The sequence below is a fragment of the Camelus ferus genome, chromosome 28, assembly GCF_009834535.1.
Source record: "Camelus ferus isolate YT-003-E chromosome 28, BCGSAC_Cfer_1.0, whole genome shotgun sequence".
Lineage (NCBI taxonomy): Eukaryota > Metazoa > Chordata > Mammalia > Artiodactyla > Camelidae > Camelus > Camelus ferus.
In genome coordinates this window covers 7,733,669-7,748,335 of record NC_045723.1, presented here as the reverse complement: position 1 = coordinate 7,748,335, position 14,667 = coordinate 7,733,669, and the positions used below count along the sequence as shown (strand labels likewise).

Below are 14,667 nucleotides of genomic sequence, written 5' to 3'. Positions count from 1 at the left end.
TGACCCCTGAACTCGGACACCCAGCAACCCCGGGCGCACAGCCTAGGATCACTTTCCCCAGAGCCAGGGATCCATAGAGATACGACCCACCAATGCAAATTCACAAAATTCAACTTCCACTGCGCTCAGAAGAGGGGGACTTCAGAACGGCAGAAAATTCCGAGCCTAAGAAAATTGATCAGGAAAAGTTAACACTCGTCTGGAAAGAGATCCAGCCTCGGAGACGCGAGACCTGCCAGGTTTCTGCTCGGCTTCTACTCCTATAGGGCTGGGGGGACGGACCCAGCAGGTCACTGGGCCTCTCTCACCTCAGCTCCCCTCACCCCAAAACGCTGATGTCAACGTCTAAAGGAGCGTCTTGAGGCTGTCAGACCTGGTCACTCCGCGAATGCGCTCTGTGACCTGGCGCACAAGGTCCATCTCTGGGCTTCAGTTTCCCAAGTCAAACAAGGAAAATGGCTTTAGCGCTTCTCAAATACTCAGGCACTGAATAGTCGAAGGTTAAATCAAGCAGCTGCAGGAAGCTCTTATTTCGATAAGCGCAGGAGAAAAGAAACGCTAGGGCAGAGCGAGCAGAACAAACTTGCAACGTAAACGTGCCCAAGTTCCGGCCCCACTCAGTCCCCGTGGGTTCGCCCCCCGAACGCCCGGGAAGCGTTCTGGGTAGACCCGGGAGACCCCTCCCGGGGACCCTCCGGCTGGCGAGCGGCGAGGGCTGGGGGACGGGGTCCCGCGTGGCCGGAGGGCTGCGCCCCGCCCGGAAGGGGGACCTGAGGGCGCGGCGCGACGAGCGAGCGAGAAGGCGCCGCCGCGCGGGGAAGCGCAGCCCGCAGAGTCGGCTCGGGGTCCGAGTGCGCGGGGCTCGGCGGGGCTGGGAAGGTGCCACCACCGCCCCGGAGGTGCCAGGGGGCCGCCGCGCCCGCGCCCGCCGCGCGCCTTACCTGGGCGGGAGCTCGCCGCTGGAGGGGGGGGGGGGGGTCGGGGCGCCGCCCGCAGGGGCTGCGCCCCCGGGCGGGAGGCAGCCGGCCGGCCGGCCGCAGGATCCAGCTCCAGGCGCTCACCTCGTCTCGGCGGCGCCGAGGCCCGGGGCGCGGAGGGCAGGAGCGAGGCCGGGCTAGCCGGCGGCCGCGGGGCTGCAGGCCGGCCCTGACGCGCCGAGCTTCAGGGGCCGGGGGCGCCCACCCGCTCCCCCTGCGGTCCGCGCGGCCGCCTCCGGGAGGGGCCCGGGCGAGCCGAGCGGCGGCGGCCACGTGGGGCGGGACCCCGCCCAGACCCCGCCCAGACCCCGCCCAGACCCCGCCCCACCCCTCCGCCGCCCGTCGGCGTCGCGCGGACGCGGCCGCGGGAGCCAGAACAAGGGTTCCCGGGAGAAACCCTGCCCGGCCCGCCGGCCACCTCGTCCGTGAACAGGCCACAGTGGAAAAGTGAGGCTCCGGACTGGCTTCTAAATTCAACAGAAAATCGTGCTGGCTCCTGCCCTCACGTCTGCGATCAAGCTGCCAACTCTAAGCGTGGCTCACAATGGAAAGAAATAAGCCAAAGAAACAAATGAAAGTCTCTTTTTAACGTCAAGTTCATTAAAACAAAGAGGATCGCACGTAAGTTTTGTCTGTATAAGAGGATACTAGTCTGCATTCACTTAAAATCCGGAACCATAAAAGCTGGCACTCCATTAAGTGCCCTCTTAAGGGATTTGAGGGAATAATAGGAGGATATTAACACCGAACTCGACGGATTACTGCAAAGTATAAATGAGGACACTTAGGAAAAGCACCTCGTGAGATGCACATAGTAGGTCTGCAAAATGTGGTCACTCTCTTTCCCTCCAAACTCCCTGTGGGGCTTTTCATAGCAGTGTCCCTTCAGGAAGAAAAAAAATTATAAAAGCAACTAGATGTGCCGGCCTCCCCTACCTCCCGCCCGAGGCCTGGGTGCGCTCTGCCACCTCCCTTTACAGCCCAGACTCGTGCGTGATTAACGTCTACGTGTTCGCGGGCTGGGTATCAATTAAGTCCCTGTCCATTGTGATAATATAAAGGAAACTTTGGAGGATCTCCTGGAGGGTGGGAAAAGGGGACAGCCTAGATTTGCACACAATGGAAGGAGGAGTTTTCTGAGCCTCTGATGCCCATCCGCCATACTTCTAGTTAAGAATCCTAGGTTTTTACCAGAAAGAGACTCACGGACAAAGAAAACAAACTATGGTTACTAAAGGGGAAAGGGGAGGCAGGGAGGGATAAATTAGGAGTTTGGGATTAACAGATACGCACTATTATATACATAATAGATTAAAAAAAACAAGGTCCTAATCTACAGCACAGGGAACTATATTCAATATCTTATAATGGCCTACAATGAAAAAGAATCTGAAATATATATATATGAATCGCTTTGCTGTACACCTGATACTAACCTTGTAAATCAATAAAAAGTAATATTAAAAAAAGAAAGAAAGGAAGAGACCCAGGCCTTTAAAAGGCAAGTTTTTCACGCTTTGATTCCACGGAGGTTTAGACAGCCTGTCCGGGTTTTCAAAGAGCCAGCGCTGCCACCTACTGGCAAAAAAACGTTCTCTCTGAGATGCAAGCGTCAAGAACTCAGAAGTAATTATTATCTCCTCTCTTCCCACCCCCTCCCCAACTCAGATGACTTCTCATCCAATCAGCTGTGGCTAGAGGGAAGAAGGGGAGGCACACTGCGTCAGAATACGTAACTGAGCTCGGTAATTCTCTCTCACTGTTGGCCTCTTTTCTATTCTGTTGATTCCCGCTTGTACCTTTATTATTTCCTTCCTTCTACTTAGTCTGGGTTTACTTTGCGCTTCTTTTTCTAACGTCTTATGGTGGAACCTTAGACCACTGACTTTTCAACTTCTTTTCTAATACAAATCGTTACAGCTATAAATTTCCTTTGAAGCACTGCTTTAGCTGCATCACAGATTTTGAAAAGTTTTCTTTTCATTTCCACTCTGTTGAGAATACTTTCAAATTTCCCTGATGACTTTTTTTTTTACCATGGATAGTTTAGTAGCATGTTGCTGAATTTTCAAGTTGTCAATATTCCCTAGATATTAGGTTTTAGTTGATTTCTAATCTAACTCTATTTTAATCACAGAACATACGCTGTATAATTTCAATCATTTTAAATTTACTAAGATTTGTTTTTATGGTCCAGGATATGGTCAGACTCTGACTTTGAAATGTCTAGTATATGGATAACTTGGTTTGGTTCTAACATTTTTAAGGTGGAGCTTTCTGCCTTAGTCAGACCCATCATGAAGCAGGATTTATTCTGTAAGACATTCAGTGCCCAGACATTCAATAGAATCGCATCTACCCCACATGCATGGTCTCTACAGACATTCCTGAGGCCCTATCATGCTAGGGTGCTGCCCCAGACCTGGTGACAGGCAGGTGGGGACAGCCTGGTCCTCACTTGCCTCCTAAAGACATCTAGGCTGAAGGTCTTCCTTGCTTCCCATTTGTGGTCGGGAAGGAGATGCTAAATGTTCCTGTGGCCTCCTCTCTACCGGTCCACAGAGTTTCCATATCTGGTTCAACTCCCTCACTTGAATATTGTTCTTGGTCCGTATCTCTCACATCCTACTGCCAGAGACCTGGATGTTTTTAAACCTTTGCTTGCTCCTTTCTGTTTCTCTTCCAAGTAACTTTGATACCCCCAGCATCCCTCCATATGTCCACCTACTCTTAATTTCTTCCTCTGTGCCCCTACCAATGGCTTGCTGAATTTATATCAACCTGTGATTAACATATACACACAACTATAAATAAAATAGGTAAACAACAAGGACCTACTGTATAACACAGGGGACCATATTCAATATCTTGTAATAACCTATAATGGAAAAGAATCTGGAAAAGAATATATATGTATATGTATAATTGCATCACTTTGTGTACACCTGAAACGAACACAACATTGTAAATAAACTAAACTTCAATTTTTAAAAAAAAGCTACTGTTACGGGCTGAACTATGTCCCCCCAAAAGTCATGTTGAAGCCCATAACCCTGGACCAGGATGCGACTGTATTTGAAGAGAGGGTCTTTAAAGAGGTGACTGCATTCAAATGAGGCTGTTCTGGCAGGCCCTGGTCCAGTCTGACTACCAATTTAAGAAGAACAGGACATTTCCACACACGACAGAGACACCAGGAACACTCAGGCTTGGGAGTGTGACCAGGTGGGAACATAGGAAGAAGGTGCCAAACCAAGGAGAGGGGCCTCAGGAGAAACTAAATCTGCCCACACTTTAATTTTGGACTTCTCGCCTCCAGAAATTGAGAAAACTAACTTCTGTGGTTTTAGCCACCCAGTCTGTGGTATTTTGTGATGGCAGCCCTGGCGAATATGGATGGTCAGTCAGAATTACACTCACTTCCTGAAAACACTCAATCGGAGCAGAGCCCTGCTGCCTTGACCCTTCCCCCAAATCACCTCCCAACACAAGCCAAATCCTGTAACAAGCCCTCCCGTCACCCTCTTACTGAGATGCCCCACGGTTCCCGAGGTACGAGCTCTTCCTCGCTGCAAAGAGCAATAAATCCAACTAATTCAGCTTCAAGTGTGTCTCTGGTGGTCTTTGCCTGAAGGCCATTGATAATTGCACGTCTGCTGGGGGCCTCTTCGGCCAGCTCCCCAGGCCACCCCTTGTGCTTCCTCGGGTCCTGCGTCAGGGCTGGCATGGGGAGAAGGTCTCCTGTCGTTGGCACATTTCCCTCCTCCTCCCCTCGTCCTTGTCTCCTGCCCCTGTCCTCCCCACATCTGCGTGGGTGACACAGCACTTTTCTCCTGGAAGCCTGGAACCACGTTGGTGCCTACAGGCATGATTCCTGACAGCAGGGGCTGAAGGATATGCCAGGATGAACTGAGGCCTCCCGGGAGAGCGCAGGAGAAGCTGTGAATGGTCACTGCCCAGCTAACTTGAGGCACTGGCTTCCTGTGTGGAATGTTCAAGCAGGGAAAGAGCTGAACTGCTGAACACTGGAGATAATTTTTTTTTCCAAGAGGGGAGGAAAGACAGAGAGACTAGAGACAAGAAAACTAGAGAAGGCAGTTAGGGGAGGAAGAAAGCAGAGGTGTTGGCCAGGAAATTTTAGTGATGTTTTATTGTTCATCAGTTAACGAAAATTTCAGGAAAATTTAAATTACACATCAATCTTTCAGAGGTGGGTTTGGGGCCTCTGACAGTACAGCATTTGGCTTCAAGGAGGCCTGGGGAGGAGAGAAGGCTTCTAAAGGAGCACTAGTCACACACACGTGACAGCAGTCTAAATGTGTCCTTTTTACTATGAATCTAAAGTAAACAAAACTACGAACTTTTTTTTAAAGGTTTAAAACCACAAGTTACTGATTGTTCTCTAGAACCTTTCCAAAGCTCCAACTTGCTACCCAGCCTATGTTTGGTGTGCGTTATATGTTGTCCCCGGTGGTTCCTGCACCCCTCCCAGAAACCGCTTCATTCATTTCTTCAACACACTTAGTAAATCCGTGAGCACTTCCATGCCAAGTGAGGGGTTTAGAGTGAAAACTGACAGACAGGACACCTGGCCCATCAGAGCTCGCGATCGAGTGCTGCTCTCATCCCCAGATGAACATCAGACTCACCCCGGGAACTTTCAGAACTACCGAAGCCCAGGCCCCTCCCCTGGTGAGTTAACTCAGAACCTCTGGGGGCTGTGGCACCAGCATCAGTATTTTAAAGCAGCCCTGGTGATGCTTTGTGCAGCCAAGAGACAGAAAATTACAAGGTGGTAGGATGGGTGCTGAGGCCCATGGCCACCTGTAACCAAGCCTGCCCTTCCAGGGAGGGCTTCCCCGGGGAACGTCATTTCACTGGAGACCTGCAAGTTGGGTAGGAGTTAGCAGCAGAACAGCATTCCAGGCAGAGGGAACAGTGCAGGCAAAGGCCTGGAGGCGTGAATGAGAGCCAGCTACGGTCAAGGAATTCAGCCTGGTGGACACATCAATCAGAGCAGGTGATACTGAGACAGGGAGATAAGCAGGCACCAGTAGGTGAAGGGCCTGCGCTGGGCGGAGGGGTTGGCCCTCCGTCCCCAAGGCTCAGAGGCACAGCTGAGCACCCAGGGTTCCAAGCAGAGGGGTTGGGCAATCGAATGTGTGCTTTAGAAAGATCACTGGGGCTACAGCAGGGAGGGGGAGCTGGAAGGAGCGAGAGTGGAAGTGGTAAGACCAGTTAGGGGAGATGATGGGGACCTGGCCGGGCTCTGGCAGAGATAAGGAGAAGTGACAGGAAGGAAGTGAAACCCACAGCACTTGGTGGTGGGCTGGACGTGGGAGGGAGAAAGAAGAAGAAATCCCCGGAACTGGCGCCCAGAAAGGCCCTGCAGACCACACCCTCTGGCCTGTGCTTCCAGGAGCCGCAACCCCCCCAGCTGGAAGGTTCTTCAGTGGTCCTTCACGCGGCAAGATCAGCGGGGAAAGGGGGCTGTCTAGATCCCCCTGAACTCCTTTCCCCCAGCCGCCCTGTGAAGTCTCTCAAGCTCCTTAGTGGAGTCTCACTGCCTCAGGCAGTTTCCCTTTGGTCCAAAAACTGTGAAAAAGCCGGATGGACCCGGAGTCCCAACCCATCTCTGCCGCTTCTCATCCATGTGACCTTTGGCAAATCAAGTAATGTGGGGAAATCTGAGCTCAGTGACCTTTAGCTTCTTCCTCTGCAAAATGGGAATAATAATACTTGTCCTGCAAAAAAGATGGGCACCAGTGTCACAGATAAGGAGCCAAAGCAAAACAGATAAAACTGAAAAGAGATGATACACTAGAAAAGCTCATACTTTAAAAAAAAAAAAAAAAACCGGAAAGGGAAAAAGGACAGAAGCTTAGTTAGAATGTCCACAAAGATCATAAAGAGGCTAAAGAAAGAAAGAGAAGGAGGGAGGGAGAAGTGGAGGGAGGGAAGAAAGAGCAAAAAAATACAATTATCGACAGATAAATGAGAAGCTCCTCACTAACTAATCCAACAAAAGCAAATTACTTCTGCCAAAGGATGGTGGTGATGGTTGCCCAGCAGTAAGAATGCACTTAATTTTAAGGAACTGTACATCCCAAAATGATTAAAATGGTAAGTTTTGTTATGTATTATTTTACCACAATTTAAAAAAATAGAGCATTCCTTTAAAGCAGGGGGAGTGGGTACAGCTCAGTGGCAGAGTGTGTGCTTAGCATGCACAAGGTCCTGGGTTCAATCCCCAGGACCAGCATTTTAAAATAATAATAATAAATACATAAATAAACCTAATTACCTCCCTTCCAAAACAAAAAAACAAGCAAAAAAGGTATTCCTTTAAGAAAGCAAAATAAAGGGGAGGGGTATAGCACAGTGTTAGAGCGCATGCTTAGCACGCATGAGGTCCTGGGTTCAATCCCCAGTACCTCCACTAAGAATAAATAAATAAACCTAATTACCTCCTAATCCTCCCTAAAAAAAAAAAAAAAAAGAAAGCAAAATAAAGAAGCACATTTTTGACCTCTTAAATTGTCAAAACTAAAAGCATAGCAACATTGAATCAAAATGCATTAAATATGCAACAAGAAAAATTTAAATATATTACATTTCTATTTTTAAAAAAGAAAGAAATGTAGAGGCTTTGTGTACAGCAGTTGGTCACCATTTAAAATGTGCACGCCCTTTGACCTAGAAATTGCACTGTACGAATCTGTCCTAAGGAAATATTAACACATATGTGCAAATACACACACACATACACACACACACACACACACACACACACACACACACACACACAGACCACGGTTTGGAATCTCCACACTGGGCTCACTGAAGCATTAGAACAGTGAAAAATCTCACACGATCCTTATAATGGTAAGTTACGCGGCGGTTTGAACAAATGAGGAAGAGCTTTGTGTTCTGGAATGAAAGGACACACACCAGACTGGTGACTTCTCGTCTCGGGGTGGGGTGGGGGGACTTCCATTTTTACTCCCTGGGCTTCTGTATTGCTGATTTTTTTTCCTTTTTTTTTTTTTTTTACACCGAGCAGAATTTTTTATCATTTATTTAATTTTAATTTTTTTTTTTTTGGACTGAATGCTTCTGGAGTGCTCACTCTGGGGCTTGTCCAGTGGGGAGCGTGCCTTCCACTCCAAAACCTGACAGTCTGCGTATCCTTCTGGCAGCTCCAACACCCTCCACAACAGGGCCTACCTGCTGCCTTCACGATCAGAAATGACCCGGTAGGGAATCATGCAGGGAGGAACATCAGTGCTGAGAAGGCTGCCGAGATTAGCATTCCTAAGACTCTGACTTGTTTGTTAGGAGCAGTGGCCCGGAGCGGCCAATCCTTTCCAAGAGAGGCGACATCTCTCTGCTGTCGCCTGCTGTGACCCCCACCTAAGACCCCACCAGCCTTCAGGACGCTGCCCTGGCGTCTGGCAGCTGATACTTTTATGACGAGGAAGGAGGCCTCTCAAACCCCGCTTTTTTCATTCCTTGCTGCTGCCCAGAACTGTGGGCTCTTCTTGCAACCAACACAGGGCCCCACCGCACAGACTAATGTCAGTAGCCTCGGTGAGGGAGACTCTCAGCCTGATCCCCTCTCACCTGTAGGCCACCCTTTCTAGGGGCTCAGAGATCTGCTTTCCATCTTCCTAAGGGCCCCGTGGAACTTCCTTGTGGCCCAGAATCCCAGCCCAAGAGTCAGCTTCTCTTCAAGGGAGTACAGACATGCTTAGTCCTAGGACGGGTGTATATCTACAGAGAAAAATATGTTTTATGATCTCCCGGAAATGAGGCATCAATAAAATTCTTTTTTTCCAGTTGGTCCTTATAATCATACACATACAACTTTTTAATAATATATTTTAGGCTTCATACTTGATTTTATTTCATTTTTTTACAAAATAACTGCATGGGCATGCCCATCTCTCAGTGTCCCCATGTGTCAAGGACCACCCTGCCCTCGATCCGGGGAGCAGAGCACAGCATACTGGCTTAAGTCACTGGCTCAAGGTCACTCTGCATCTAGTAAATGCTAGATTCAAACTCACACATTCTAATTTCAGAACTCAAACTTTCACCTCCTTCAGTCTACCTCCTCTCATTGCCAGCTAACATTTTCTTTAAGAAGATATATTTATTTATATCTTCAGATACGACAGTTTTTAAAACACACACAAGAGAAGGGGGGTGAGTCCAGGAACCTGTGTGCACATATCACCCAGCTCTGGAAGGACATATTCACATCTCCAGAACCAGCGTTCCACGGGACAGCTGGGGAACCAGAGACCCAGGTCAATGCGAATAGCTCCTCCAGAACTCGTGCAGAAGAACCAAGGCAATGACAAACCAGCTGGTGCCCAGGAGAGCACAGACCAGACCCAGAGAAGAAGCAGAAGGTTGTGAGAGAGAGAGCACAGGGGTCACGCATGCTGGGGGTGGGGAACTCAGTTCCTGGGAGGCTGCTGGCAGCCATCAAGTTCCAGCCTTAAGACACTCTTACCCTGAGTCCCCTAGATGGACACTGTGGGGCACCACCCAGATCCCCCTTTCAAGGGAGGGCTTGCTGTCGACACCATCAGCAGAGAAGTGGCAGGTCCTTCAGTATTATCTCAGCCGCGAGAGGCACCCCAATAGCCGTCTCAGCCCTTTGGGGAAAACTCTACCTCCTGAGGCCCCCTGGGGTATCAGGGGACGGAGGCTGTCACAGCTGGACTTCTCCTCTGCCCAGTCTCACTTTCTTCCTCCCCTTCAACAGCAGTTCATCCTAGGGCACCCTTAATACACGCCCTGCATATGAAACCGTCACAGAGGCTGTTTCCCTGGAAACCCAACATGCCACACGACCTTTCTCTAAAAAGCATTACTGACAGAGGTACCCAGAGAGTCACCATATGGGGGCCATGATGATGACAACAGCCTATTCACAGAGAACATACAGACCTCGGGACAAGAGACAGACAAAGCAAATGGAAGAGACTTTTGCATTGTGTGTGTCCAGGGAATCTGCAACACATATTTGGAGGAAAAAATGCAGCTTTCTTCATTTCCCTGGGAGTGCTTGGGAGCCCATCCCAGCAGATGCGGTGTGAGGGAGCCAATGAAACGCAACTCAGTCTCCCTGCTCGAAGCCATCTCCTAGGGCTTCATTCAGCCACCCACCACCCCCGCAGGGAAAATGCTCCGGGTGTGGGGAGTCCTTCTCTTTTCCTCCTCCCCAAGGAGGTCCAAGGCCCAGAAGCTCACCTGCCCGCACCCCCAAGCTGCTGGTGTAACTCTGCCTGTTTTCTTGGCTGGCCCTCTGACTTCGCAGATTATCCGAGATCTGACTGTCACTTTTCTTAAATCTCTGGCTTGGGCAGATTTCCCGGGGGCCCTCATCACAGGGCCAGTTCACCCCTGCCGTGGTGACACCATCTCCTCTGCAGATGTATCAGCAAAAAATCCCTCAGGGAACTTCCATATTTCTCCCTGAGGCCTTGGTTGGGTACTTGGACCTCTTAAACTCAGTGAGCAGGCCCTGCAAGTCATGGGGAGCTGAGGGCTTTCTCAGGCCAGGCTGTTTGACTTCTGTGATGACTTTTTTGATGTGTCAATTTGGCTAGACTATTGTCCTATCTATTTTATATATATACATATATATACACATATACATACATATACAAACATATTCACAATATACATATACACACATATATACACACATATATATACACGCACATATATCTACATACACATATACATATACATGCACATACGTAAGTCAGGTGGTATGATAAATGTTATGAAAAATAATCAGGCTAGGTGAGGCTCTGGATATGCAGTGAGGGACATTTAGTACAGAGCCTAGCACATAGCATTAGTTATTCCTTTTTAACATCACTGTCACCCAAGCCAGCTGGACACCACCTCTCTCCATCACCCACCATGTCACATCCACCACTGCTTATTTTCTGCGGTGAATAACTCTCAAACTCTCCAGCTTTTCATCCCCACCCCAACTTTGTGAGTCTGACCCTCCCAGAGGTCCCACCATCCCTGTGTCCAAAAGGACCTTGTCCTATAATGTGTCCAGAAACCTCTTTGCAAGAATTTGTACTCATCTGGGGAGCCTTTACTGGGCAGCATGGAATGATAAAATAGAGCAATACTGAGACTCACTCAGGAAACACTCCAGAGAATGAATTCGCACAGTGTGGGAAAATTATAATAATGAACCAAAGTAGCCGAACCGCTCCCCTACGTGGAAGACATCTCACTTGCAAAATTCTTCCAGATACTTGAGCTCACTGACCTTCATGACAGCTCAATTACTATCTTCATTTCTCAGATGAGGAACTGAAGCTTGGAGAAGGGGAGTGACTGTCCAAGGGCCCAGGGCAATAGGTAGTGGTCGCAGCACTGGGACCCAGGGTTAGGGTTAGGGTTTCCTGACCCCAGGTGCTGTCTGAGTGAGATGCTTCATAAACATGTCTACACCATCATTAGAAAGGAGGGGGTTTGCCTGAAAGCGTAACACTTAACCACACTCCTCTCTGGAAGTGCAATGATAGTAAGTAGAACCACTTTTTCCTTCTTGCCTGTTATAAATTATTACTCCCTTCCCAGTAGGCTTGTAATTGGCTTTTTATAAGTCTTCTCTGGGAGAAAGCTTAGAAATTTGGCTTCAAGCCAGAGAGTAACACATTGCATAAAAGAGACAGACAAAGAATATGAATTTTCAAATAAGCAAATTAACTAAAAAGAAAATAGAAATTCTACATATTCCTTAAGGAGGAGGATAAAAATATAGCATGCAGAAGGGGCCAGTTTTCTGGAAATTATGCAAATTAAAAGGAAGCTAGAAGTAAGGGAAAACTATAAAAATGATTCAAAACCTGAGAATTTATCTGGCATAGACACTTGCATGGGTTTTGTAGTTAGTATCTGCAAATCCCAAACTCCTAATTTAACCCTTCCCCCCTCCTTCCCCTTTGGTAACCATAAGTTTATTTTCTATGTCTGTGAGTATGGTTCTGTTTTGTAAATAAGTTCATTTGTGTCTTTTCTTTTTTTTAGATTCCATATATAAGTGATATCATGTGGTATTTTTCTCTTTCTGGCTTACTTCACTTAGAATGACTATCTCCAGATCCATCCATGCTGCTGCAAATGGCATTTTATTCTTTTTTACAGCTGAGTAGTATTCTGCTGTGTGTGTGTGTGTGTGTGTGTGTGTGTGTGTGTTTTACATCTTCTTTATCTAGTCATCTGCCAATGGACATTTAGGTTGCTTCCATGTCTTGGCAATTGTAAATAGTGCTGCTATGAACATTGGGGTGCATGTATCTTTTTGAATTAGAGTTCCCTCTGGATATATGTGGTTGGGCTGTTTTAAGCAGTGAAATCACCAGCAACAGGAGAAAAATGAGGTACTAAATAGACTATAAAAAGGACGCTTATTTATAGTGTAAGAGCTCAAATAAGAATGCAGAACACTGCTTTGTTTCACAGCTTGAGGAACAGAGCTTCATTTGTTTTTAGGTAGATACATCTTATATCAAAGTGACTTTTCAAAGAGTTTTATCCACTGAGAGCACTGATGCTACAGACTGAATGTTTATGTTTCCCCAAGACTCATCCGCTGAAATCCTCACCCCCAAGGTTAGGAGGTGGGGCCTTTGGGAGGTGGTTAGGTCATGAGAGTGGAGTCCTCATAAATGGGGTTAGTGCCCTTATAAAAGGGACCCCAGAGAGGCCCCTTGCCCCTTCTGCTGTGTGAGGACACAGAAGACGGCTGTCTATGAACCAGGAAGCACGTCCTGACCAGACCCTGAACCCGCCAGTGCCTTGACCTGGGGCTTCCCAGCCTCCAGAATTGTGAGATAAGTTTACGTTGTTTATAAACTGCTCTACAATATGCTGACTCTAACATGCTGTTACAGCAGCCCAAATGGATGGACTAAGTCAACCAGAGAAGAAAATAAAGGACCAAAGCGCACTGTCAAGGGAGAGCAGACTTCACACACAGACCAGGGGCGTGCAAGACCCAGGACCACAGGCTTTCCGTTGAGATATATATAAGCGGGGGGGGGGGGGGGATGCCCATCTGGGGGAGAAAATACTTGTTTAACATGTAAATGAAGGAGAAACACAGAAGACAGACTATCCTATCAAAAGACACAAGCAGTGTTAGCCTAACAGCTAACACCAAAAGTCCACTGAGGAAGGAACCAGCTTCGGGGAAGCTCCTCCATCAGTAGCTCGTGGTAGAAAGGGAGGCCCCGAAACCTCTTTTTAGCAAAAAACAAAGTGACAAAGAACAAGTACACTGTCCTGCTGGAGAGGAAGAGGGGAGTTGGTATTTCTTGAAGGTACGGATGGAGACAGGAAGAAGGGAATCAGAAAATGGAAGGAGGGAGGGTATAAGCTCAGTGGTAGCGTGCATGCCTAACATGCACGAGGTCCTGGGTTCAATCCCCAGCAATGCTGTTTAAAAAAAAAAAAAGAATAAATAAACCTAATTACCTCCACCCTCAAAAGATAAACCAAAATAAAAAATAGTAATTAAGAGGTATTTTAAGGGGGAGGGTATAGCTCAGTGGTAGAGCACATGCTTAGAATGCACGAGGTCCTGGGTTCAACCCCCAGTACCTCCATTTAAAATAAATAAATAAACCTAATTACCTCCCCCAAAGTAAAAATTTTAAAAAGAAGTATTTTTTTTTAAAGTCAAATTATACACATATAAAGTGAAAGTCTCTCCTTTCATCCACTCCCCTACAAATTCACTGCCCTTAGAAGAAACTATTGTTAACAGACTGAAGTTTATTCTTCTGGATATTTTCTAAGAATTTATAAATATATATAAAGTTTTTAAATATAAGTTACATTTTAAAAAGGAAGAGAGGAGATTGTAAGAAAGTGGGAATTAGGAAAAACACAGAGTGGGGACTTCCCCAAGGCACCCAGAGGGCTTTTCAGATCAAGGACATGTCATAAAAAATACAGATTTTCTCCCTCCCCTTAACCCACAAAACTTTGGTCAAAGCTGTGCTGCACACACCAACCTCACAGTTACAGGTGCTTGAAGACGGCTGTGCCTATTTGGACGTGCGTCAACATGGACAAAAAGACTTCAGAGAGACCAGAAGGAGCCATAAGAACAGAATATTCCTGAAATTTCAGGGAAACCACAGGGAAGCATCAAACAGGAGTTGGAATCATTCTTATCCAGGTCTTTATCAGACTCCAGAGGACATTTGGATTACACATAAAATTTCAGAAACATCTGTCTTGTGGAGGTGAAAGAAGAGTTTAGAAGTTAAAGGGATGATTTTTGAATAACAGACACTAAGCCACTGATTGAATGAGCCCACTTCTGCAGCATCTGAACTGCTGGCCACGATGAATTAGTGGGCAATAAAATCAAACTGGCAGGTCATAATCAGTAATTTTAATAAAATAATAAAATGGAAAGGAATCATCTAACCCCACTGGCCAGGAGGGAAATGTAATTTAAAACACTGAAGAGACAGAACTCCACACCTATGAGAACAGCTAAAATTAAAAATAGTGACAATACCAAATGCTGATGAGGATGCGAAAAACCTGGATGTCTCATAAATTGGTGGTGGGACTGTAAAACGGTACAGCCACTCTGACAAACTGGGGGAAAGTTTCCTACAGAACT

General features: G+C 47.3%; 1 protein-coding gene and 1 non-coding gene across 27 annotated transcripts in view; one reads left to right on the top strand and one right to left on the bottom strand.

Annotated features, from left to right (window-relative positions):
* The window catches only part of TRABD2A (TraB domain containing 2A), a 120,451-nt gene that overhangs the window by 97,957 nt on the left and 7,827 nt on the right, over positions 1-14,667 (bottom strand). For 3 of the 26 annotated variants that reach the window (XR_004315814.1, XR_004315829.1, XM_032469650.1), the window contains exon 1: positions 942-1,256. The exons of 21 other annotated variants lie outside the window; for them this stretch is intronic. The gene's annotated coding sequence lies outside the window, so the exon portion shown is untranslated. Of the gene's footprint in view, positions 1-941; positions 1,257-14,667 lie in introns of those variants that run through there. 2 more of the 26 variants (XR_004315823.1, XM_032469651.1) reach the window with 1 other exon arrangement.
* Positions 13,562-13,633, top strand: TRNAS-AGA. The gene has a single exon. It is a non-coding gene; the product is annotated as a tRNA-Ser (tRNA).